General features: G+C 42.9%; 1 protein-coding gene across 6 annotated transcripts in view; it reads left to right on the forward strand.

Annotated features, from left to right (window-relative positions):
* Positions 1 to 6,742: 6,742 nt before the first annotated feature.
* Positions 6,743 to 24,545, forward strand: part of FYN (FYN proto-oncogene, Src family tyrosine kinase) — a 137,512-nt gene continuing 119,709 nt past the window's right edge. For 4 of the 6 annotated variants that reach the window (XM_071741155.1, XM_071741157.1, XM_071741154.1 and 1 more), the window contains exon 1: positions 6,743 to 7,141. The gene's annotated coding sequence lies outside the window, so the exon portion shown is untranslated. The remainder of the gene's footprint in view (positions 7,142 to 24,545) is intronic. The other 2 variants (XM_071741159.1, XM_071741158.1) reach the window with 2 other exon arrangements.

A 24,545-nucleotide genomic window follows, 5' to 3' on the forward strand; every position in this document is an offset into this window, starting at 1 on the left:
GCCTAGATTTCTTACATTCTCTGTTTTCCATTGCAAGCTAGGAAATGTCCAAAAAATAAGCATGGCCTATCTGCATACAGGCAGCTACAGCATGGTGCTATGATTATTGTGTTTTCTGGAACTGAAGGATCCAGAATTCATCCTCAATGATGGATACAATTACAGTTCCCAAGTTAAAAAAAAAAAAAAAAAAAAAAAAAAAAGGTTTCTGGTTAGAAATTAAACTGATGAGGGCACATGTTCACTTCAGCATAGTCCACAAAATAGTTCAGCTTACAAGTTTAATTAACCTCTTACAAGAGATAAGAAGAGGGCAAAACAAACGTGGTGGCACTCAAAGCTTCAACACAGCCTGTGCTGCTGCCAGTGTGACAGGAGCCAAGGTGATGGCTGCTTCATGGGAAATTTGCACTGAATCACATCCATCTGCAGGTGCCAGCAAACACAGTGTAGGCAAAGAGTGGGATGAGCACACTACTGGCTTGGATGTGTTTTCATTGGAGGTAACAGCAGGCTCTGCTTAATAAGATGAAAGCAATTGTGAATTAATCCTTACTTGGAATCCAGTCTACAAGTCAGGATGCCATTGTAAATGGAAATAGGGTTAGCATCAGTAAAGCAGTGCTTCAAGGCCCTAGGTATGTGACAGGGATGTGGGCACTAGAGTGAAGACAGCCTCCATGAGCTTGAATAGAAAGGGGCAGATTTGGAAAAGAAGATGAATAAGAAAATCTAAAGAAAAGTCACAACCCTGCCCCAAAGTGGGGGACCACTCACCAGCACTTCACTGTCAGGAGATAGCTGGAAACTCACTGGTAAAATGTGCACTTTGTACCTCCCTAATTGCTGTCCCGGAGAGACGGTGAGAGCTCACTGCTGCTGGGTGATAACTCTGCAGCCTCCAAGAGGTGGAGTGCAGGGACAGCCAAATAACTTCTCCCAACCCTCTCATAAGCTCATTAGCATATGTCTTTGCTAACGATACATATGGAATCAGTCTACTCCCATATGACAGATCTCTGGGTTATTTTACCGTTAAAAAAGAAAACCCAGGGTAATCACATCCAAAAATAGATTAAAAGAACATGAGAAGTGGAAGGTCAAGCGTTCAACAGTTGGATAGTGCCAGAACTGGGACAGTTTACATAACCTTGATGTAACCTCCCTGAGTGGATGCAGGGCAGACTATCCTAGCTAGTCACAGGATCATGGGTCTTTTTTTTCCAGAGAATCCTGACTCATTTGGTGACATAATGGCCAAAAGGATCAAAGAGAAAAATAGAAATATTGCTCTTCTCAAATTCAGGAAGCTGGCACTGTGCAGAAATCCAGCCCCACAGTGAAAACAGAATTATTAATTTTATTCATGAGCTTCTGCAGATCAGCCTTTCTAGAATATCTTTAATACTTTACAAATAGTAATTAATCTTCGTGTTGCACAAGTGAGAAGACATTGTTATCCCCATTTTATACGTTGGGGATGGAAGCACTAAAATCAAAGTTTTCTGGCAGGTAATCTGAGGTGTCTTTATAGGGTAAGTTAGCACCCACTTAGCACCCACTTACATTTTAGACCTGTACACTGCCACGTTAGTTCTGTTACAAGTGTGGATTGGACATAATAAGTGACAGGCAAGAAACAATTTACTTCTATTTGAGGATAATTCTTTGATAAGCACATGCTTCTGGGAATCAAAAAGTCCTTTGTAGCCCTATTTTTTTGAAGGATAAGTGAATATCTGCAATTCATGGATTCATCTGCTACCAGGTTAGTCTCTGTAAGTTAAGGAAAAATGTGACATTTAAGAATAAACTTGGGCTTTTTGCCTTAAGTTGATTCCACCATAGGAAGCCAGCCTTCCCTGTGCTCCTCTGATGCAGAAGGCTAATGCTGACAGCAGAAGGATGACAATGATGCATCTTTAACTGCATTAACTGTTCTTAATTTTTACAAAATTATGTAATGGAACATGCACACTGCTTCCTGTATCACTGAAAAGATTCCATGGCTGGATTATGGATGCACTGCTGTTCCCTGCGCCCTTCTCCTGTAGGGTCCTCACTGTTATTTACAAAATAGTTTTAATGAAAGTCAGTACACTTTACCAACTTCCACAGAGAGTTTAAAATGCTTATTTGAGAAGGTAAAATAAGAGTAAGAAATATTTTTTCTGACTTTACTGAGCTGCAACTTTTAATAAGTCTGGAAGTTATGAACAGATGGATCTAATATTTTAATGTTATTTCTGGATTTCCTTAGGTAGCCCCATGTGTGTTTGTTTTTTTTTTCCTCTTTGTCCACAGAGAGTGCAAACACATCCTGAGCTTATAAACACAGATATTCAGCCTTCAGAAAATGCATGATCCCTTTTGAAAGTGTCATTCTTACAATTTAGCACCTGCTTTGCTGGTTTGGAAAAACCTTTGTGCAGTGTCTCAGGAAACACCTCCTCCAGTTTGTGTTTTATATTCTAAAAAAGTGAGACAAAAAGGCTGGGATGAACATAAACATTTGAGATTAACCCCTCTACAGCAAAGAGAAAGGCCACTTCTGCTTATTCTCTAAAGACGTAACTGTGATCAAGTTTCCTCTGCCCACCTGCTTCCACAAATGATCTATTACAAAAATTCCAAAGCACTCTTTTCCTATCCCTGCGCATACCCCTCCTCCAGCCTCCACATATTAGAGTGATAAGCGCTGCTGAGCAAGATGATGAACTCACCTCAGATCTTTCCCTTCTGCTTCCAGGCTGCTGTTCCCACCACAAAGATGGTCTTCCCAGGGAGGCAGACCTGTCACCTCAGCATCCCCTGGCAGTAACCACCCGTGAGTCAGCAAGACCCGTTTAGCACTCCCCAGATGAAGCACCTCTTGAAAACACAGTGGGATATTTCAGGCAAATACTGTCAGCTTCTTAAAATACTGCAGGCAAGTTCAGATCCTTATTTTCCCCACTACTCTGTAATTATTATTATTATTATTATATGCTATACGTGACAGGCTGTAGCTGGTAAAATACACACAGCCAAAACCCAAATGAGGGGAAACATCATAGAGTTAGTGATGCAGAATGGGAGGAAGTGTAAGAGAGGATATAAAATGGTGAGGAAAATTAGTAGCCTGTTAGTCTGTGATTAGTGTACTAGTTTGGGTGAGAAATTTGAACATGAGTCTTGGTTACCCTTCTAAAAGATAGCCTCAATGAAAAGGTTTTTTATTTGGAGAATGTTTTAAAACACAAGCTTCTTAGCTCACTTCTAAAAATTATGGCTCACAAGAATCCAGCAGGTAATGCTGATGGGCTTTTCTGAGTGGCAGCCTAGTTTTACCAACAGTGCCTTGAAACAACCAGGAAAACTGAACTGATGTGCTGCCTGTTGTACAAAAGAGCTGCCTTTACATCCCCTTGCTATTACAAACTCAAAATATCACCTTTCAGTACAATCTGCAGCTATTATTTATTCAGCATACATTCATGATATCTGTCACTGATTTCCTGCCCACTGGGAAGTCCAATAGGCACTCATGTAATTTTGTCACTGCTGCACTGCGTTCCCAGTTGCTAAATTATTGATACAAGTAAATCTTTCAAAGGCTTCATAATTTCATATTGCTTAACTGCAAAAATGTCATAGCTTTTTGCAGTGCCATAGGAAGTTAGAAGCAGGGAGTGTGAAGGAAAAGGGAAAAACTTGACACCACATCATTTAGCCCATGTGTGTGTAGTACTAAGGTTTTGACAGAATTTGTCATGTTTTCCATGAAAACAGCTGATGGGGAACAGTGGACATTATTTCAAGATTTTAATGAATAAATGTTTTAAGATGAGGTTGGAGAAAAAAGAAAAAGGTAATTTGGCACAAGGAGGAAGGCCACAGAGATGAAGGTGGAAGAAAATAGCATTACAGACTAAAGGCTAAAATGCTTAGAGAAGTCAAGGAAGTAAGAGGAGAATGTAAAGATCTGCTCCTGTATTGTGTAGGTAAATTTAATTACTTCTTCTGTTTAGCTACGAGACTGCCTCTTAGATTTTCTAGGTGGTTCCTCAGATATCAGTATGGTCAGACCATGGTGGTGAGGGCCAAAAAACAAGACTTATGTGGGGCAGAGCTGCTGTGGGGATGTGTGGGCTCAGCTTGAGCAGAGGCAGCCCTCCAGTGTGTCTCAGTTCTCTCACAGGAAGTGTAGGAACTCAAGAGCAGCTCTGCTAGTCTTTATGATCCTAAAGAAATTGTAGGTCCCCTAAAGGAGAAACCCGAGGCTTCTACCCATACTTTCTGTGCAACTAGTACTGGCACCTGGTTTCTGACCCCACACCTCACTCCTCTATGGCTGTACAAGATCAGAGCATCAGACTTTCTACACCACACTGCCAAGCCAGTGTATCTGCCCAGGCTTAGAGCAGCTCTGTGGCTGATGTGTGATAGATAGTGTTTTGGTCTGCTTTCATTGATTTGTTTGTTACTTTCTAGTTTGGCTGAAAAAAAGAACGAAAGATTGCTGTTTGCTTGGGGTTTTTTTCTTTGTGCCGGTCTGGTTTTAATTCACAGCTAGAGCATTCCAAGTTTTAGACAAAGATTCTTTATTCCCACTTGCTTGATTATTGAACCAGGTATATTTCTTTCATATAGCTCTTGCAGGAAGAAGGTCTGATTTTGATTCCTTAATTGCCAGGATACAAAATACAAAAATCTATTGACATGTGGAGAGGTTAAGATTATGCATAACCCTGTAAATATTTAGAGCATATAAAATCACACCTTTTCCTAGAGCCAGGTAGTGTTTATTTGCAGAAGAGCCTGGGGTACTAAGGCACCAGTTGCAGTTCTGATAGTCTCAAAACTGGGAGTCTGTAACTCTGCTCTCCTTCCAGTCTTCACTGGACCAGCTGAGGCTGTTCTCTGGCCTCTTTTACCCAAATCAGTGCTAATCACTGGCCTGAGCTCCTCAAAGCCCATAGAATCAGGTTTGCACCCTGTTTTTCTGGAAAGGCAGAACCAGACCTCACCACTGTGTTGCTTTTACCCACTGGGATGAAAAGCAAAAATTGTTTTTCATTCAATCTGTAAATTTCTAATCTTGGGATGTTTATATCTTCCATATGGTAAAATAATTTCTTTTTAAAAATCAATTTGTGTGGAAAGTGTAGGAGGGAAACTAAAAATGAGCTACCTAGGAGCCCCCAAATTTTCTTTGTTTATACATCAATAATCAGCTTTTAAATAAAAAGTGACATGAGTGACACTTTCTTTTGGAATTCTCATCCTCTCCAAATTCTTTACATGAAATGGTGGAACAAACTCTGTAGGGTCCTGAAATGTAATGTTTGAGAACCACCTCCACATAACCTACACAATCACCTAGGCAGAGAAGTGAAACACTTTTCTATTGTGAACACATGATGGTAGACCTCCTAATAGGAAACAAGTTTACATTGGAACCTGTCAAACTGTAATTTCATCAGAAAATCAAAGCATCAAGACTAAATGATTCTCTGGTTAAATACTGGCAGCCAAAAGTGAAATCCTGGAGGATAAGGGAGAGAGAAATGTAAGCCTTACTTGTTGAAAACTTGTATTACAGCTCTCTTCACTATTTCAACCTGTTTTATTAAGTTTGTCTCCCTTTGCATTTGAATTTTTCATGTTCCTTCTGTTCTTGTTGGAGCCTAAACTGTGATTTCTTCAGTGCTAGTGCAAAAGAGCTTTTCCAAGCCCAGAGGATGAGTGACAGTGAGATGTACCAACCTGCCAACATGGGAACATCTGGGGTCACGGGCAGGGTTATAGCAGAGAGGTAGCCTGAAGTTGGATCCCTCAGTGCTTTCAATGAGTGTTGGGGATGGATGCAAACATCTCGAGAAATTCCAGGAGGAGTTGTGGCATTGATGAGGATGTGAGGGAAACAAAGTGTACAGACACCTTTTCTTATCACCTGCCCCTGGAGCAAGGTGCACCATGACTGGAGGGCAGCCAAGCCTGCACACATTTGGGTACCCACCAAAAGCCAAGCCCCGTCAAAGGTGCTGCTGTACACCCCAGAAAGGGGGCTGTGGTGGGGCTGTTGCCCTCCCAGTACAGCCGTCTGAGACACTCTACAATTCATTGTGAAAAAAGCAGAATAAAACCTTAGGTCTGGAGAAACCTCAGTGCGTTTCATCGCTGCCGTTACCTTGTAGCCCGCTATTGCCAAATTCAAGAATTAGGGATAAAAAATAATCACAAAGAAGACGTTAGCTTTTACAAAGAGGCATAATCTGCTTAAAGTTGTTCCCCCATTCGTCGGGGATGTTGAGACGCTCAGCTCACGCCTCCCGCTTCCCCGAGGCACCCGCCGGGTGCGCGCAGCGGGGCCTGGGGCGCGGAGACACACGGACCCCTCCGGCTGCCAGCCACCCCTCCTCCTTCTCCCTCCGGCTGCCGGCCACCCCTCCTCCTTCTCCCTCCTCTTTCCCCCTACCCTCCCCAAGCTCCCCGAAGCAGCCACCGATGCAGACCCTCCGGGACAGACGAAGCAGCTGCCGCTACCCAGGGGCGTCGGCCACTCACTACCCTCCCCACGGCCGCGGCGAGCAGCGGGCGAGAGGGAGCTGAGGGCCCGCCCCGCCCGCCCCGCCTTCCCCTTCGCCAACCAATCAGAGGGGGGACAGCTGCCGGCCGCGCCTCACCATTGGACGGCGGCGCTGCCAGTCTGGGGCCACCCCCGCGGCGGGGCGCGGCGCGGCGGGCGGGGGGGAGGTGGCTGCCGGCTCCGGGCGGGCGGGCGAGCGAGCGGAGCCGGGCGGCGGCGTCGCTGCGGTTGCGCCATCTGTCAGGAGCCCCGGTGGGAGGGCAGCGCCCGAGCCGCGCTTACCCGGGCGGAGCGGAGCGGAGGCGAGGCTGCGGGAGCAGCAGCGCGGAGAGTTCGTGTGAGCTCATCCCTGCCCAGGCTGCGGCTCCGCCGCTGCACGAAACCGCCGCCTCCGCGCCCGGCCGGCGCTCGGTACAGCGCGTCTGCCCACGGGGAGAGGCAGCGGCGCCCCTCGCTGCGGGCGGGCGGGCGGGGGCAGCCGGCGGAGGAGAGGAGCGAGGAGGATGTGAGTGCGGCGGCGCCGCCCCGGCCCCGCGCTGAGCCGAGCCGAGCCGAGCCGAGCTGCCTCAGGTAACGGAGGGGCCGGAGCCCGCCGCGCCGCCACCCGGGAGTAGCGGGAAGGAAACGGGGCGGGGGTCGGGGAGGGTGATGCTGCGGCGCGTTCGTTTCCTTTGTGCGCCCCAGCGGTGATGGGGTGCGGGGGCTGCTGGGGAGGGGAGGCGGCCGTGTTTCTACCCACCGCCCCCCTCTCTCCCCACACCGCCTCCACACCGGGAGCCGCCGGTCGGGGCCTGCAGGGCGGGGAGGGCTGGGGGCAGCGCCGGTGACCGGCTGTTTGGGGCCGGGGCTGGCGGGCGCTGCGCCCTGGCATGCCCGCGGGTCGCCCGCGTCTCCCACCCCCGCGACGGCCGGGAGGGGAGAGGGGAGGGGGCTGCAGCACAGGGCTGTGTTTGTGTCCGCCGAACTGCGAAAAAGGGGAGGAGGGGAGTGGGAATAAATAAAAAGACCTTCTCTCCCTCTGAAATAAATCGTATAGGATTTGCGCGTCTGTGACAAAGGCCTCTTTCAGGGAAGAAAGAAGGGACGCACAAAATGCCCAAGGGTGGTAGGATGTGAAAAGAGGCTTGTTTCTTGTCTTTCCCCTAGAGCCTCTGTGTTCCTCCCCAGATGAGGCCGCTGATCTGGTGCCAGTTCCTTTCCAGCCACATTTTAGATTAGCGAGAGATACCAAACGCCACACTATGGGTGCCAGCGTTTTGCTGCGTCTGCAGAGCTACGGTGTACGTGTCGCCCGACCTCCTTAATAACGCTCAGTTTGGTCTCTGCTTCCTCGGGAACTCGCTTGGTTTCTGCTCTGTGTGGATTTTGTGTGTGCGTGAGCGGTAAGAGGAGGCCGAGGAGGGATGGGGGTCACTTTGTGAAAACAAGACCGTGATATTTTGGTCCACTCAGTGGTGACAGGGAGGGCAGGGCTGAGTCGGTGCTGGAGGGGAAGGTTTAGGCTGAGTGGAAAGCAGCCCTCTGCAGTTGTTCATCAATCATTCTGATACCCTCAGATTCTTAAAATGCTAAATAACAAGTGGGAATGGACCGGCCTTTTGAAATGCATGTGCAGGACTGGGAACGCCTTTGAGACCTTGTCATTTTCCTCCTTGTATACAACCGCCTGAACTCCCACATCCTTCCTTCCATCATCCCTGCAGCTGTAACACTTCCAAGTATCTCCTCCCCACACACCCATCTTTTTTTTTTCCTTTTTCTTTATTTTTTTCTTTACTTTTTTTCCCTGCTATCTTTTTAAACTAGCATTTTGTGGTCGAAGTTTAGAACAATTGCAGTGAAGATCTGTTTATATGATGGTGAAGGAAGTGTTTTTGTTAGGGTTGACTCGTCTGATCTCCCCTGAGGAGGAATAGTAAGCTAAAGGGACACTGTCAACTTGAAATCCAGAGAATGTACATGATGAATGGAAAGCTGTGTCCAATATTACACCCACTGTCAAGCTCACTGCTGGAGATCTGTGATTTTTATAAGCCTGTCTTCTGACTGTGTGGGTTTGTCATGCAGTGAGGGAGTAAAAACACACTTCAAACAAAGTTCTGTTAAGTGAACAAAGGAGGCTAGAAGAAAAATACCAGAGTGGGAAGGGTAGGAAAGCCAGCATCTCCAACTCCTCACTTAACATCCCTTGCAGCCACTGCTTGACCTGGTGGGAAACTGAATGAGAGAAGCTTATTTTTACAATGGAACATTTACATAGTATCACTAAAGCGATACAGGAGTTTTCCAGTTCCTTGATATATATATGCTAAGAAAAGTGACAGACACTTCAATGATGATCCGTGTCTTTTCACAATTTTTTTTTAAAGAACAAATTTTATAAGGGAATCTCTGTAAAAAAATGGGTTCCTTCTTGAACCTTTTTTTACCTAATGGAGCTGTGATTTTCATGAAAAAGAGAAAGGAAAATTGCCTAATTAATGCCTTAACAATTTGATTTTGGTGGTGGTAGGCTGCAGATTTCTCTTACTTTGTTGTAACATTCAGGGTGCTTCTTAAAGGTTGTCTGTAAGTCTGCTTCTTCTCCACCTCTAACAAATTACTGCCTCATCTGCATGGCTCATCTTTGGCAAAAATAAGAATTTCCAATATGAGGTTGTCTAATTGTAGGCCACTGACTTCTGTTTTGTGGTTTCTGCTTCAGGCATGTTGTTTCAGAAATTCTCTTGTTGCTTGCTGGTGGAAAATGTAGTGGCATGAAATACCAGTTAAGTAGAAAACCCTGAACAGGCTTCTCTGGAAATTGTTTTCATGTTGAATAAATACATGTCTTCAGTGAGGGATATGCAACATCCCACTGAGGGATTTTGGAATATGGGCATAGTAGTCGATGTAAGGCAGAAGTGAAGAAGGTGGTATAGAGAAGTTGCTTATTAATCATTCTCATTTTAAGTATCTTTAAGAGTTAGGACCCACTGGCAATTTTTTATTTCATCTGAGTAAGATAATGTATTGCTGAGGAACTAGTTATTTCTGAGATACTGTACTAGGTTTCACAATACCTTTGAGTGAAATGCCTGAATAGTGTCATGTGAAATGCATGGGTGGAGTCTGAGATGGAGAGGGCCTCTGTGGCCACTGACCTGACAGCTTAGCTGAATTAAGCAGAGTGTACTAGTCTGGACATGGTATGGTCTACACTGAGTTTCTGTTGTAATAAAACTGTGGCTAGACAGGTGAAATCTGTCTGGTGCCTTTGTGATGATTTAGCACTGTAATATGGTACATCTACACTTAGTTGTGTTAAGGAAGGCTCAGAGTTGTTGGCCACCTTATGCCCGATTGCTTTTATTTAGCAAGAGTCTTTGCTTTGCTGCTGCATTAAAGTGCTTTGACTTCAGGGAGAGAAAGAGTCGCACAGATGTGTTTTCCCTTCCTCCTTCTCTCTGGGGCACACATTAATATTTGATGCAAACTTATTCTGTAAAGTTGTGCTTAATTCAGGCTGGGCACTACTTTGAATGTATAATAATGGCATTGGTTTGTGTCACAGACAGTGCTTTGTAATTTGCTTTACGGGCAGGTCTGCTGCGAGCAATCTGTGTTGTCAAAGTGACCTTCCTTCCAGAGAGAGAAAACCAATAACTCCTGTTCCTTTGCCACCCCTGCAGCTCCCACAGAAGGGACTTCACAAGTAGTTTTTATCCATTACTCCAAAAAACAGGACTTGAGCTGACAAATTCAGTTCACCCGAGCAGTCTTATTGAAAAGTAGCAATTAAGGGCTCCTTTGGTGACAAAAGGCCTACAGATCTGGATCGTGCAAGTCAGCGATTTACTCTGGGTGAAGCCCACAAAAGGGTTTGCGTGCTTCAGTGGGGAGCATCCTGAGACCTTGCTGCAGGGGTGGGATCTTGTACCCCCGAGCAAGGATGTAGCTGCTTGCTGTACCATGCTGACCACAATGTGGACCTTGGAGCTGTGCTCCCAGCTGACACTGTGCTGGCAGAGATGCTGCCAGGGTCACTCAATGCAGAACGCCTCAAAAGGAGGTGGAACTCCAGCGCTGCATCTGCCTGCCTGCTGGGTGCCTCAGTAGGCACCACAGTGACTGGCTTGCTCTTACCATTTAGAAACCCTAACCTGCTTTTTATAAGATAGTAACAATTAAAAAAAAAAAAAAAAAAAAAAAAAAAAAAGTTTTATATTTTATGTTTCAATAGGTGAGAAATGTGCAGGTGTAGAAGAATTAGGCCTTTGCTTCCCCTCGTGGATTTGGACCTTACTGCCCGACTTCTAGACTGAGAAATAACAGAAGAAATGGGGAAAGTTTTAAGTATTTTTCAGTACATCCAGAGCCTTGTTAGCTCTGTGCCATAGGGCAGTCTCACTTCTTAATGTGCTCAGGCACTAGTTTGGTTTCAGGCAGGTAAACCACATTTTGATTTGAGAGTGGTCAAGTTAAACCTGTCTGCAGATGTCCTTGAGCCCTGAAACTAGGAACAGGCTTGACCGTATGGAAATATGCAGCCAAGGAGAAGTGCTCTGTTCTCCTTACCACTGGCCGCAGAAAAACAATGACATTCTGTAAAGGATTTTCAGAACTTTCCTTCAATTGGAACGGGTACAAAACTGAGCAGTATCAGCACTTTTACTGAGGGAAGTGAAAAAATTACTTCAAGTCAATCAAAACAGGTCGCCTCATCTTGCTTCTGACTTGTTACCATTTTGAATGGTAACTTGCTATGAAAGCAAGTATTTAAACTCAAAATATTGGCACTTGTTTGGAATAAAGTCAAATCTATGACATCTTGACTTTTTACTGAAGTACAAAATCAGCAACAGTTTTACAGATATTTTACATATGGGTAGAACTGACCAACCAGCTCTTCTCCTTGTATACCCTGAATTTGAATGACTGCTTTTCATCTGTAAAAGCAATCAAAAAGCTACCCTGATACCAACTTATTTGAATTAGGTGGCCTGAGTGAAACAATTTTTTTCAGCATCCTCTGATTAATAGAAGTCTTGCAGCACTGAAATTTGCTTATTCTATGCTTTAAATATTAGAGTATCTGTGAGTAACAAGTTGTACTTGATTAAGCCAGTAACCTAGATTCTGAGAGCAAGTTAGGTGAATCTCTTCACCTGGAGACATGACAATACAATGAACTGTACAAGGCAGCTGTGATGTGAGAACATTTTGATTGGGACTGAGGAGGTAACCTTATTTACACTGACTTTATTTTCTTGTGGTTGAGTTTTTAGTCGGCAGCAGTGACTGGATGCCTTTTTTAGCCCGGGGAATTTCTTTTTCCCATCCTTCTTTAGGTACCCTGTGGTTACAACCAGAAAGGAGGGAAATCGAGAAGCAGCTGTCAAGAGATGTGCTCAGTTCTTTGAAGTATGAAGCAGCCCAGCCAGACCTCTTCAAGGAGCCAGAGCTGCCTTTAATAGTATCAGATCCTGTGCTGTGAGGGCAGTTACTGGGCTGTCCCCAGAACACATGGGCTTTGGTCAGTGGCACTTAGGAGCAGCCAGTCCTGAATGAAGGCTCCACCTCACACAGTACCCTTGGCTTCACAGCTCTTTGTGTAACCTGGGGAGGACCTGCCTCATGTCCTTGATGCTGCCTTGTAACAGCTCTGGGAGCTCTGAAAGTCAGATAAACACCTGAAACCCTGACTTTGTAAGAACTGTAACAATATATTTTAACCTGAAGGTGAGACCTTACATTTTGCGCAAAATGTGCCATCAGCACTGAAGCTTCTGGAAACACTTAAGAAATATTGGGATTTTTTTTTTTCATCAAAGCTTGTAGTGGTGAAGTTGGAGTGTTTTCAGGTTGAAAGTGATAGTAGTGGCAGCAGCAGCACAACAAATGGAGCAGCAGAGAAGTACCTGAGGTGGAAGGACATTGAGCAGAGCAAGGAAAGAGGTGGCAGAAGCAGGCAGAGGAAGCTGCGTGTGTGTGAGGACATTTGCTTTAATAGAAAAAAAGTGTTTGGCACCACAAAAATTTGCAAATAGCTCTTGTTTTAGTGATTTTTGGAGGCGGAAGGAGGAAACCTCTAATGATTGGCTTGACTTAGATGAGATGCCTTCACTATTTCAGAGCGTACTTTTCCTTTTGACTCTAGTTTTCACATGTTAACAGATTTCAACAAAATAATTCTCAAGCCTTTTTGCTCTAGTTCAAGATGAAAATATTACTGCCAGATAATTTTTATCTTGTCACGCCTCAGCTGGCTATATGTAGCTATACAGACAAGTTAAGCAGGAAATGAGGATAATATTAAATACCTACTCAGGCTTTTTTTTCTTAAAAAAGTTTTCTGTTCCATGAGAGTTCTCTGATAAACACATCTGGTTGATCTTTGCATCCCTTTTCTTTACAATTTTTTTTTTTTGACTTGTGAGATTTTTTAAAACAAATAAACTTTAACATCCATTTGAAGATTTTTTTATTGTAATAATAAAGACCTTTCAACCTCCCTTGTTTTAGCACAACCTGTGTGTGAAAGAGCACTTTGTGTAGTGTTGATCTTTGACTTGCAGCTGTACCACTTATAAAAGAGGCAGTTCTGAAGGTTTTCCTGGCATGACTTTGAAATATCATGCAGTTCCTATCTTGGCTCCTGATATCAGTGTACAGATAATTGTTGATTATTTTATGAATATTTTGGGGTTTTGCCTTTTGTGCCTGAGCTTTGAACTGTAGAATTGCCCTGGGGATTGTAATTGAAGGTATCAATGTTCTTGCTCAAAACAATTGTGAAAACTTGTTTTCTGAAATGTGTTCAGAATTTGTCCAAGCCTGAAACCAAAAGTGTGCTGTGTCCCAGCATCTCTCTAGGAGGTGAAAGCAATGGGCACCCACCTGGAGCTGAGATTATCAACAACACTGGTAAATGACCTCATGTAATCCCTGGGTGAAAGTTTTCTCTTTTTTTTTTAGCTCATACAAACTTCACAACTATGTTAATGAGGGGTTGTGGCTAACTCAACAACAACCTGCGACTTGGGGAGCTGTGTTAACTCTCAAACCCTCCCACCTCCCTCCCAAAAAAACCCCAAACCAACAAATAGCAGAAGCTTGTCTGTTACTTTCTACCTTCTGGAGTTGTATTGCTTCTTCACAGAAGTAATTTTCCTTTCAGGAATAAATTAATTCTATACTTGGTGATTAGCATAAGACCAGCTGATACCCCTGCCTGGAAGATGGCAATGTTGCATCCTACAGCCAGCTGCTTTTATCATGAGGGGAGAAGAGCAGGTGTAAGAAAGCAGCTCTCATAGTGTCAAAAGAAAGAATATTTGTTTGTTCCTAGGTCTGCATATTTCTTTGTGAGCAGCTTCTCACTAGGAAGGAATGATATATTCTTCCAGGAAAAAAAAAAAAAAAAAGACTTGGAATCTCTAAGGCTCGGGATGAAAACCTCTATTGTCTGACAAGGCAATTTGACTGTATCATGTCTTAAACTGTATGTAGAAGCTCAGTGTTCATTCTCAGTGTTGAGGTTAATAGTGGCTTTTTTCTTATGGTAACATCAATAACTTCTTGGGTGTCTTTAAACCTTTTTGTGGGCAGGTGCTCTTGTATGCTATACTGTAGGCTATTTGAAAATGGGGAGGTCTGAATAATAAGATTTGTGGTAAGATTTATTTTTTTTTTTTTCTCTGAAGATCAAGAAAAATGCTGGTTTTGCTACCTGCCTGTCTTCCTTCCTGGGAAGTAAATCCCCTCCTGGGATTTGGATATGAAATAGCACTTCTGGTTGTTACTACTCCAGGCAGCGTTAGAATTGGTGCTTTCAGCACAAGACATTGCATGTCCCATTTTCACATTCATTTATTTTGTTTTGCTGTTTTCAGCCTGATGTTTTCATCAGCGCTGTATCTGACATAAATAATTATTTTCATGTAAAGTTCTTTGTAGTCCCATCAGCCTATGATTGGTGTACAGGTCAGCATACAGAGGACGACAAACTAAACAGCCAGATTTAATTCTCAGGGTAGCAGGCTGTAGCTCTCAAGAAACCACACATCATGGTGCTGCTGTTTTCTCTTGACTACCTCTCTAGAAGTTTCCCTTTTACCAGCATGTAACGAATCCAAAAGTTTGGCTGGGAAGAGAGCTGCTACACAGTGTGACCTTGTCAAAGAAACATTCCCTTCATCTGAAGGTCAAAAGTGACCTTGTGTGCGTTTGGGGAGGTAGAGACAATTGTCTTTCTTGCTTAGGGCAGCTTAAAAACGGCAGAACTCCTTGTCCTAATGTTCAAGTGGGGCTGCCAAAAAGGAACAAATAGGGCTGCTGACAAAGTGTGCAGGGAAGACTGTGTCCCTCTTCCTCCTCAGTCCTTGCAGACAGGATGGAAAAAGCATCAGTTTGCACTACTTGCTGACTGGACATTCAGAACAATTTGCTGCCAGTCTTGTAAAAGGTTAAAAATTCTTTTTTTTGTTTACAGGCTTTTTTATTATTATTATTTTTAAGTTGTGGGCTTCCTTTGACATCAGTGTGATTCAGTGACTTCTTCAAGGGTGTGTGACCTCTCTGCTGTTGCTACATTTTCAGCAAGTCTTCATTTGAACTGTTGTAAGGTTACATTGTTTGGGCTTTTGCTTTTGTTTCCTCCCCTTGCAAAAGAGTTCGGCTTTATGGAGCTGTGGGTGTTAAACAAATCAGCTTGCTTGGAAATCAGCTTGCAAATCAGATTTTGCTTGCTTGGTCATTTCCTCCACAATTGACCTGGTAAGTTTATGTCTTAGGATAGATAGCTGTCTTACTTTCAGAGCTAATGTGGCACAGCAGGACTGTGCTGAGCAGGATCTGGAGCTAAGTATGAACTGTGGGTCAAAAAAAACATCATTGCTTTGGTTTCACTTCCCCAGGTAGAGCAGACCTCAGATACATCTGCTCAGCACTGTGTTGAGATGCTCATGTGTGAGAGTCAGGGTAGCCCCAGCAGCCCAGGAGACTACTAAGACCTTTTTTTTTTTTTTTTTTTTTTTTTTTTTTTTTTTTTTTTTTTCTTCTGTTAGATTTAAAATAAATCCTCTAGTTTTTTTTTTTTTTTTTTTTTTTTTACGTTATCATCTGCCCCGCTGAAGAAGAGTGATTATGTTCCATCTCTACCCACAAACTTTACAATAACATGGTGCTGCAATTGTGTGCAGCATTGGTACCCAGGGACATGGTTTAGTGGTGGACTTGGCAGTATGCTAGGATAACAGTTGGACTTGATGATCTTAAAAGTCTTTTCCAACCAAAATGATTCTACTAATTTGTGATTTGCTTTCAGTCTTTTTTTTTTTTTTTTTTTTTTTTTTTTTTTTTTTTTTTTTTTTTAAGAAGGGTACAATTGCCATTCAAATTATGTCACCCAATAGTGGGAGAGTACTTGATGAATGAAAACTTTTCAATGTAAACTGGTTTAAAGGGCTTGCTGTCTCAGATTCAGTTCTGAATTATTGTATTTCCATGGATTTCTTAGTGTCACTTGGTCATTCTTAACACTGTCTTCCAAAAGTGAAATATCACAGATGTTAGGAGAATGCAGGTATGAGCAATTCTGCAAGGGAAAGATCTGTGTTTGCCAATAATGTAGTCACCTCAAACTGTGATAATAAGATTTTTTTTGGTAATCAGCAATATGTTGCCCCTGTGAGGTGCAAATGCTGAGAAAGTATCTTGAAAATGGCAGTCAAACTACATCATGTAGATTTACTTTATGATTGTTGGCGTGGAAACTTGCTGAATCTGTGTATATCATGATAAGTATGTAGCTTTGGACTCTTTCACATCATGCTTTAAACCTAGGGAGAAAAAATGACCTAGTTTTATTTGAAGGAATGATCGCTTTCAATTTTGGATTGTTGTTTGTTTGATTTCTTTTTACCACCCCCAATCATATTGTAAAAAATTTGTCTGTAACTGAGCTCTCTAGAGGTAACAGACTCCTCATCTAAAAGTACGTTGTAGAAGTTCTATTAAACTACTTTTTAATAGTCCTTTTAGAGGTGAGCTCTTTTTCCTTTTAAAATTTAAACAGAAGAATCTATGTTTGAAGGGACCTCTGGACAGAACAGGAAACAGAACTCAAAGCCAGGTCTAACTTCAAAGCTGGGGCCTCATCTAGTCAGCCTGTGAGTACCTCCAAGGACAGACTGAACTAACCCAGCTCTCTCGATCCCTCCTTCATACATCAAGTGCTGCAGCATCTTGGTGGCCATCCACTGGACTCACTCCAGTATGTCAATCTTTCTTTTCCCAGGACTCACCAAACCAGACTGAGCAGTCCAGATGTAGTATCACAAATGCTGCACAGAGAGGAATAATTACTTCCCTCCACCTGCCAGCTGATTAAATTGCTTATTTGGTGCCAGATCTTCAACTGCTGTCAGTTGTCCTCACTTCCCTAAAGCCAGAGTGGTGGAAACTCTCCCTTGCAGGGGGAGTATTTGTAGGCTTCTCTGTCACCTTAAAATGAGCTGGAACAGAAATGGCCCTTTGCTTCAATTGAATGAAACAGATGACCAAGCCAGTGTGTACTTAGGCAAAACTGCAAAGATTTCCACTTCCCTGTAGAGAATTTTTGCACCAGACTTTCATGCTGCATGCAGCAACATAACCTGAAGCAATAAGATTATATCACAGTGATCATTGGTAAAACAGTGAAGAAAATGCATTAGTAAACAATACATGCAAAGATACATTGTGTGTAGTCTGTTTATTTTCCTGGCAGTACTTTAGCTATTAGCTTAGTTACCCACTTTAAAGTTTATGTTTGGTAGCAAATATGAGGACTGAAATATCAGGCATGCCACCTGGATGAGCCTCACAGGAGCTGTGGGACAGTAACATGCTTAGCTCAGGAGGTGTTTCTTCTCCATTATATTTCTGAGACTCTCTCAGTGTAAGTTGCACTATTACAGGTGGCTGAAGTACTAGTGACTGGTTGTAGTCTATTCTTCTTAAAGGTTTAGTGTTCCTGTGATAATTTTTTTTCCAAGCGCACACAAAATAAAAATTTTATAAGTAATGGTTTAAGTACTTAAATTAACATTTACCTGGTAAAAAAAAGAGCTGTGGGAGTATAAGGGAAACCTGCAACTACCACCAAACCCATGCATGTGGGACTTTTTCTGCAGTTGCTGCTGCTTTGAGGAGTCTGTGGCTCAGACCACCAGCTCAGACTTCCTTCTACCCCAGTGTGGGAGAGCAGCTGAAGGCATAAATCTTCTACATGCATATGCCTGTTTTAATGTGTAAGATACGTGTATTTAGCTTAGGAAACTGTGTCTCCCAAAAAGCAGTAGCAAGGTAAGTGTCTGGGGTGTTGAGTCTGCTTGGCCCACTGGTGACAAGGAGGGTGGCTTGTCTGAGCTCTGCCTTGAGGATCTCCAAGGTATCTTGGTCCAACCAAAGAAAGAAACCTTAAAAACCCAGTGGGTGTAAAAGGAAGCAGTGGCAGAGAGGTCTAAGCCTGAGAGGTGGACAAGGAAGGGAGATGTCAGGGTTTGGTGTTTTGTGGTTTTTTGTGGGGTTTTTTGTTTGTTTTTTTGGTTGGTTGGTTGGTTTTTTTCCTCCAGTATTTTTCCCCACCTCAACTTCCTCAAAGCTTCCCTTCATACTCTGGCTCCTGCGCTGCTGTTTTTCTCCTATGTTTTTCTTTTGAGTATTTGTCTTAGCTCAATGCTACTGACTGTGGCCATCAAAGGCTCTTTTAGAAGGTCCCTCTTTCACCTGTTCTGTGAAGCCTCTAACCAGGCTTAGAGCAATCCCTCTTCATGCTTGCTCACCTCAGTCATCTCCATTGCTCAATTTCTTTGCCTTGACCAAAATTCCTCTTGTCTCCCAACACAAATGAGCTCTTTATCCTTGAGTTAATTGGTGTTCACAGTGCTCCTGAACATAATGCTGCAGAACTACTTATATTCACGGCAATTAAAAAATCAAAAGATGGATTATATTTTGCCCTGCCCCAGAAAATTACTTACTTATTTTCACTCCCTACATTTGTCACTGTAGGCTGGGTTGATTTGGGCTCAGAGGTGAGTAAGAAGCCCCTCCTGGTATGGAAACAAACATTAGGTTACCCAGCCTGTTCAGGTTACCCAGGCTTCCATCACCTAGTAGGAAAGTGTGTGAGAGCTGTACCAAAATGGAAGTTTCTTCTGAACTGATCTATATATTATGTGGAGAAATGCAGAGTTTTGCCTTTTGGCAGTAATAAATGCTCTCCCCAGACCCCACAGAGACACAGACCCTTCCCAAGTACCCTTAACAGTTCTGAAAAACTGCTCTGGCTGTGGCCACTCAGGTGTGGGTGACCATCTCAAGAGGGTGTGTGCTTTTATTTATTTGCTTTTACTTTAGTCAGCAACTAGGGTGGCTTCCTGCCCTATGTATGCTTTTCCAGCGGAGATGGCATTTTTTGAATTTTTGTGCCAGTTTTGATTTGTGTGAAAAGCTCATTAGCTTCCTGGTGTCTGGTGGCAGCTTGAGTAAAATAGCTTCAGTGGGAAGATGATGGGGATATACTTCAGTGTATGCTTAATTTTTGTTTAAACAAGTTATGCAAGATCATTTAGGTTGTTGTAAGCAAATCAGAGAAGTCACAAAAGGTGTCCTTCTTCAAAGAGTGTAAAGTCTGTTATTTTAGTAGAAACTCTGGCAGACAAGGCACTAGCTAGGAGCGCAGGAGATCAGTTCCTACTCCAGTCAATGCCAGCACCTTCATTCTGCTGCATCCTGTCCCTGACCACTCATTTGGGTAAAATTTGGGTGGTGGCAGGACAGGAAGCAAGTGTTACTAACCTCAAATTATTAAATGTTGAAGTGATTTTGGGGTTTGGAGCTGGAGACCTTACATGGGCTCACAGAGCTGCCCAGGGGCAACCTAGACTGGCAGCAGTTGCTGCTGAAGACCTCAAAGATTGCTGCCTTTTTGTTATGGAATAGATATGTGTGTGCTTGTTAGCACCTTCTAATTAAATCTAAGGCACCCAAATCACTAGTGTGACTCAGTAATACATATATTTTAATTACCCCATCTCTGGAAGACTAGTTGGTAGAGTTCATTTGTGGCTAATATATGCTGGTTTGAAATTGCTGCTACATAGATGGGTGCAATAGAGGCTGATCCTAAAAATCTGCTCAGTTTTCTGCTTCTGTTAATGTTGGCAGATGTTTCCAAGCAATACATTGAATTCATATATTTTTTTAATCTCTCTGGGGAAAAAAAAAAAAAAGCCTCTATAAAAGAAGTGGTAAGAGGTGGGTCGCTGTTCACTATGAGGCACTTGAGGCCATCCCAGTATGCTCTTTATGAGGAATAAGTAATTCAAAACCACTTTCTCTCCTCTGTTGCAGTACTTAAAGCATTAGAACTACTGCTCAAACAGCCAAGCCCACCAACTCCCCCATCCAGCTAAATATCATGCTCTCCTGAGGATGCAGATGCCTCCCAGCATAGCTGACCTTGGGCTGTTCAAACACACCCACTACCTGTGTGCAATATGTGTTTGAACCAAAAGTGTCAGAAATTTCCCTTTTATTTTATAAATGTAAGTTGGATTTTTTTTTTCCCCTCCATCATCTCATGACTTTATTCTCTGACAAGTTTTTGATGGCTTACTGCTTGAAAAGCAGCTCCTTAGTTTTTGACCCTGAGCACATCACCCATTCACTGCTCTTTTAAGGTGGTTCCTTCTTCCCTCTGGTTCTTTGTTGTAGGAATTTTCAAGTGTCAATCTTGCCCAGAATTACTTTTAAGCAACTTAAAACCAATTATGGCATTTAGAGAGAAAAAGCAACGGATACAATGTATTAAAACAAACCAACAAGGGTGGGGAGTGTCTAAAATAAGCTCTAAACCTCAGTTTTGCAAATTACCTTTGCTGGTGCATTTAATTCTGAGTATGTGCCACATTCTTGGGCTATAGGCATGGTATATGCCATTGCCTGTATATTTCTATAACTGGTTTTTTGAACTTTTTTTTTTTTTCTTTTGGTTTTGGGATTTTTTTGGGGGGGAGATGGGAGAACATGTTAAAGAAGGAATCTGACATCTTTTTGACTTCAGGGGCAAGAGACCTGGATAATGAATTTTACTACTTAGCAGTGCTTGAGCCCTGAGAAACAAACAAGCAAACAAAACCACAACATCATAAACCTTCTTAGATTTTCTTTTTTTTTTTTTTTACCTGTTCTGGAGAAACTGCTAGCCTAATTTTGGTATTCCTATGAGAGCTCATTTATGATGAGTTGTCAGAATTCCCAAAATTTATTTTAAGTTCCTTGTTGGCACCTGTGGGTTTGGTTTCTTTGCTTCAGTTTTTTAATGCCATTTCATTGTTTCACTAAGTACAAATTTTATTTCTTTGGGAAGAATATTTACCAAACAAGCTAAGCATATAATATCAAGTAGAATAAATTCTTCAGGTCCGTGTAATGAATACTTGAAGATTTGTGCCACTTTTACAGCTTCCTGAAACTGTACTTGCAACCCCTCGTCCCTCTTGCTTGTGTGAGACACCAAACCATACAGTTGACAGTATATTGCAAAATTTTATTAAAAATCATTAAAGAGTATAGTATGTTTTTTATTATAGATAAGAAATAAATGCCGAAAGCATGGATTTGTTCATATTCTGGATTTCCTGTAGGTGTAAGCTTCACAATTTGTTCACTTGTCCCTCAATCTTTGGAACCTTGAACTCTCAGAGTAAGCTGGAAGACAACTGTGATTGATCTTTTTCAGGAGAAAAGGTCTCTTCATGCAGAGGAGGCACCGTGCTTTTAACCTTCCTGGAGGGAGAGTCAAACTTGACACTTATGGATGTCAAACAACTGAGTGCTGCCAAACCAAGTCAGCACATGTGTTTTGCACATGGAAAAAAAGGGAAGGTGAAAGGGAAGGCTCAAGGATCTGAACAACTAGAAAGTAAAGGGGGCAACAGGAGGATGCAGCAGTAGGAAACAAAGCTTCATTAGCCTGGTGATTACAACTCTGTATTTAAATTCAGTGACCCTTATTTCTGGAAGTTCAAAACTGTAGCAACTCCATACCTGAAGCAATTGTTTAAAATGCAGAATCTTGGTATTCAGTGTATTTATTTATCAGGTGTTTATAGAGCAAAAGTAACACAAGCCATTTGAACTTGCAGTGCTCAATAGAGGATTTTAAAACCAGTTTGCCTTCTAGGCATACCCAGCCATCTCCCAGACTTGCTCTACCAGCCAGTCACAGCATTTAGTGACATGACATGACTGCATCTCTGTCTGAGTAATGTTCCTCCTGAAGTCTGCTGGAAAAACGGTTGACTTGTGCGTAACCAAAAATAATCCCCTACTATATTTAAATTCACATGGGTAATATGCAGAATATGTAAAACTAGTTTGCAATATCTTTTTCCTAGGAATAAGGATTTTTAACATCCTAGAAGTGAAGATTGTTTTGTATCTCTCTCATTCTCCATTCCAAGAACTGTCTGCCTAGTCCCTTTAAGGTCTTGCAGATCTGATTTCAGTTACAATAATGGGAACTATTTGGTATAAGAAAAATTTGGGCCTGAAAAGAAAAGAAAGGGGGGCAGGCAAAACATTTCATTCTGGTTGTAGGCTGAGATTTCTATTTAATCTTAATCATAGAATCATAGAATCATAGAATCACAGAATTGGCTGGATTGGAAGGGACCTCAGAGATCATCAAGTCCAACCCTTGATCCACTACTGCTGCAGTTACCAGACCATGGCACTGAGTGCCACATCCAGTCTCTTTTTAAATATCTCCAGGGATGGAGAATCCACCACTTCCCGGGACAGCCCATTCCAATGCTTGATCACCCTCTCCGTAAAGAAATTCTTTCTAATATCCAACCTAAACCTCCCCTGGCACTACTTGAGACCGTTCCCTCTTGTCTTGCTGAGAGTTGCCTGGGAAAAGAGACCAACCCCCACCTGGCTACACCCTCCTTTCAGGGAGTTGTAGAGAGTGATGAGGTCTCCTCTGAGCCTCCTCTTCTCCAGGCTGCTGTAATCTAGCAGTTTGGCTAGGGCTAGCCCATTCCTTTGAGAGGATCAGGCTCTGACCCTTCATATTTGTTCTACGTTTTCAACAGCAGCAATGGTAAACAGTCAATGCACTGCTTTTTTCTGTGCTGTTTCTGCTCTTACAGGCCTTCATCATGATAAATGCATCCTCTAGAGAAAAAGGAAAGAGTGGGAGGAGAGGAAGAAACCTATTGCTACAATTTTTTGTGGCTGAGAAACTTGGTGTTTCTTAGGAGTTTCTGGTAAACATTGGCTGATTTTTCCATTTTGTTAACAATCTCTAAATCTTTGTTTTGTGGGTAAGCATCCTGCATTAGTCCTCACTGCGTAGGGCTGGACAAATTGTGCCAACTTGGCTTGATTTAGTATTTTTTTTTATTAAACTGACATGGTGAAAGGAATTAATCTGCCCACATAAGGGCTCTAATGAATACATTCAAGATTTGATAGTGTGCTCTTTTTTTTTTTTTTTTTCTTTAACACTTTACTGGTCTGTGTCTATGCTTCTCTTTGAGGCTGCCACACTCATAGGTGTGACAGCAGTCTTCTGTAGAGAGCTCTGAGCTGTATTGAGGCATGGCTGTGTTGGGCTTACCCTCCAGTTCAGGAGCCTGTGAGAGAGCAGCAGGGATGCATCTGCCCATCGCAGGCTGCTCACCCCTGGGCATCTTGCTCAGACTGGGGTGTGGGCCCTGCTCTTGGCAAAAAGAGTAAAGGAGGGGGGTGGGTGTCTGGTGTTACTAGAGTAATTGGGCTGACACTTTTATGCAAAGGCATCCTGAGGGCTATAGGCTGGCTGAGCTGCAGGCACTTATGGTGTGGACCATCTACCCTTAGCACAGACATGGTGGCACCCTATATTCCTGTAGGTTTAGCTGTGGCTACTCCCATTCAGCACAACCCCTTCTTTTCTTCCCAGTCATCTTCACCTCAAACCGCCACACAGAAGTGTCTAGAAGGGAAATATCATGTACATAGTAATTAGGTTTATTATCTTCCCTGTATTAAATATTTGTGTGGGCTGCTAATACATGTCTAGAACAGATCATTTCACAGCTACTTGAGCGAGTTAGGAGCTCACCATTGCAATAGCTCTGCTGCTTTTCAAGAGAGACTTGCTACACTCCCCATAAAGAAGAGCGAAGTGTTTGGAGACATGTCAGTCCTGAAGTATTGCCAATACTTCTATACTAATAGCCTGCTGCTTCTGTTAGGGAAATTGTTTTTCCTAAGTACATGTATGGCAAAGAATAGTTTTTATTGCCAGATCAGTTACAAACACATGCCCAGAGCTTTCTGGCTGCTGGTGGAGCATGTACATCAGCAGTGTTCACTAATAGGTACTTAGTGGGAGGAGAGCCTGCCCACAATCTCTACCAAATATCTCACTTGTCTTTTTGCAGTGTCTGTATCCAGTGCTGCCATAACATGTATGTATTTAAGTCAGCGTTGACTCAGGGTATGTCTTAAACCACAAAGCTCACAGTCATGATGAAATAAGGGTGGATGGGTGCAGGGTAAGGTTTTATAAATGTTGCCTTTTGGAGGACAATACTGGAGAGTGGCACAAAGTTGGGCATTGTGGAAACTTAGGATGAGGGAGGATCTTAAATCATTCCCCTCCTGACTGTACGAGTTAGGATGTGGTGAACATAGGTCATTCCTGAATTCCAGAGGGTTCAAGGGAAGAGCATCTCCAACACACCCAACTACCCACTTCTACCCTTCAGTCTCTGGAAAGCTTTCAATATCCAGCAGACATTGGTATGTGTACACAGTATCTCTGTTATCTTCAGTGTACAGGGAGAAGCAGAAGGCTGAAAAGGCACAGGTCCTGAAAACCTGTTTGTTATTGTTGCCTGCGTTACTTACACTAGTAAAAATGTATGGTCATTTTGTGCTAAACATGTTT

The sequence above is a fragment of the Heliangelus exortis genome, chromosome 3, assembly GCF_036169615.1.
Source record: "Heliangelus exortis chromosome 3, bHelExo1.hap1, whole genome shotgun sequence".
Taxonomy (NCBI): Eukaryota; Metazoa; Chordata; class Aves; order Apodiformes; family Trochilidae; genus Heliangelus; species Heliangelus exortis.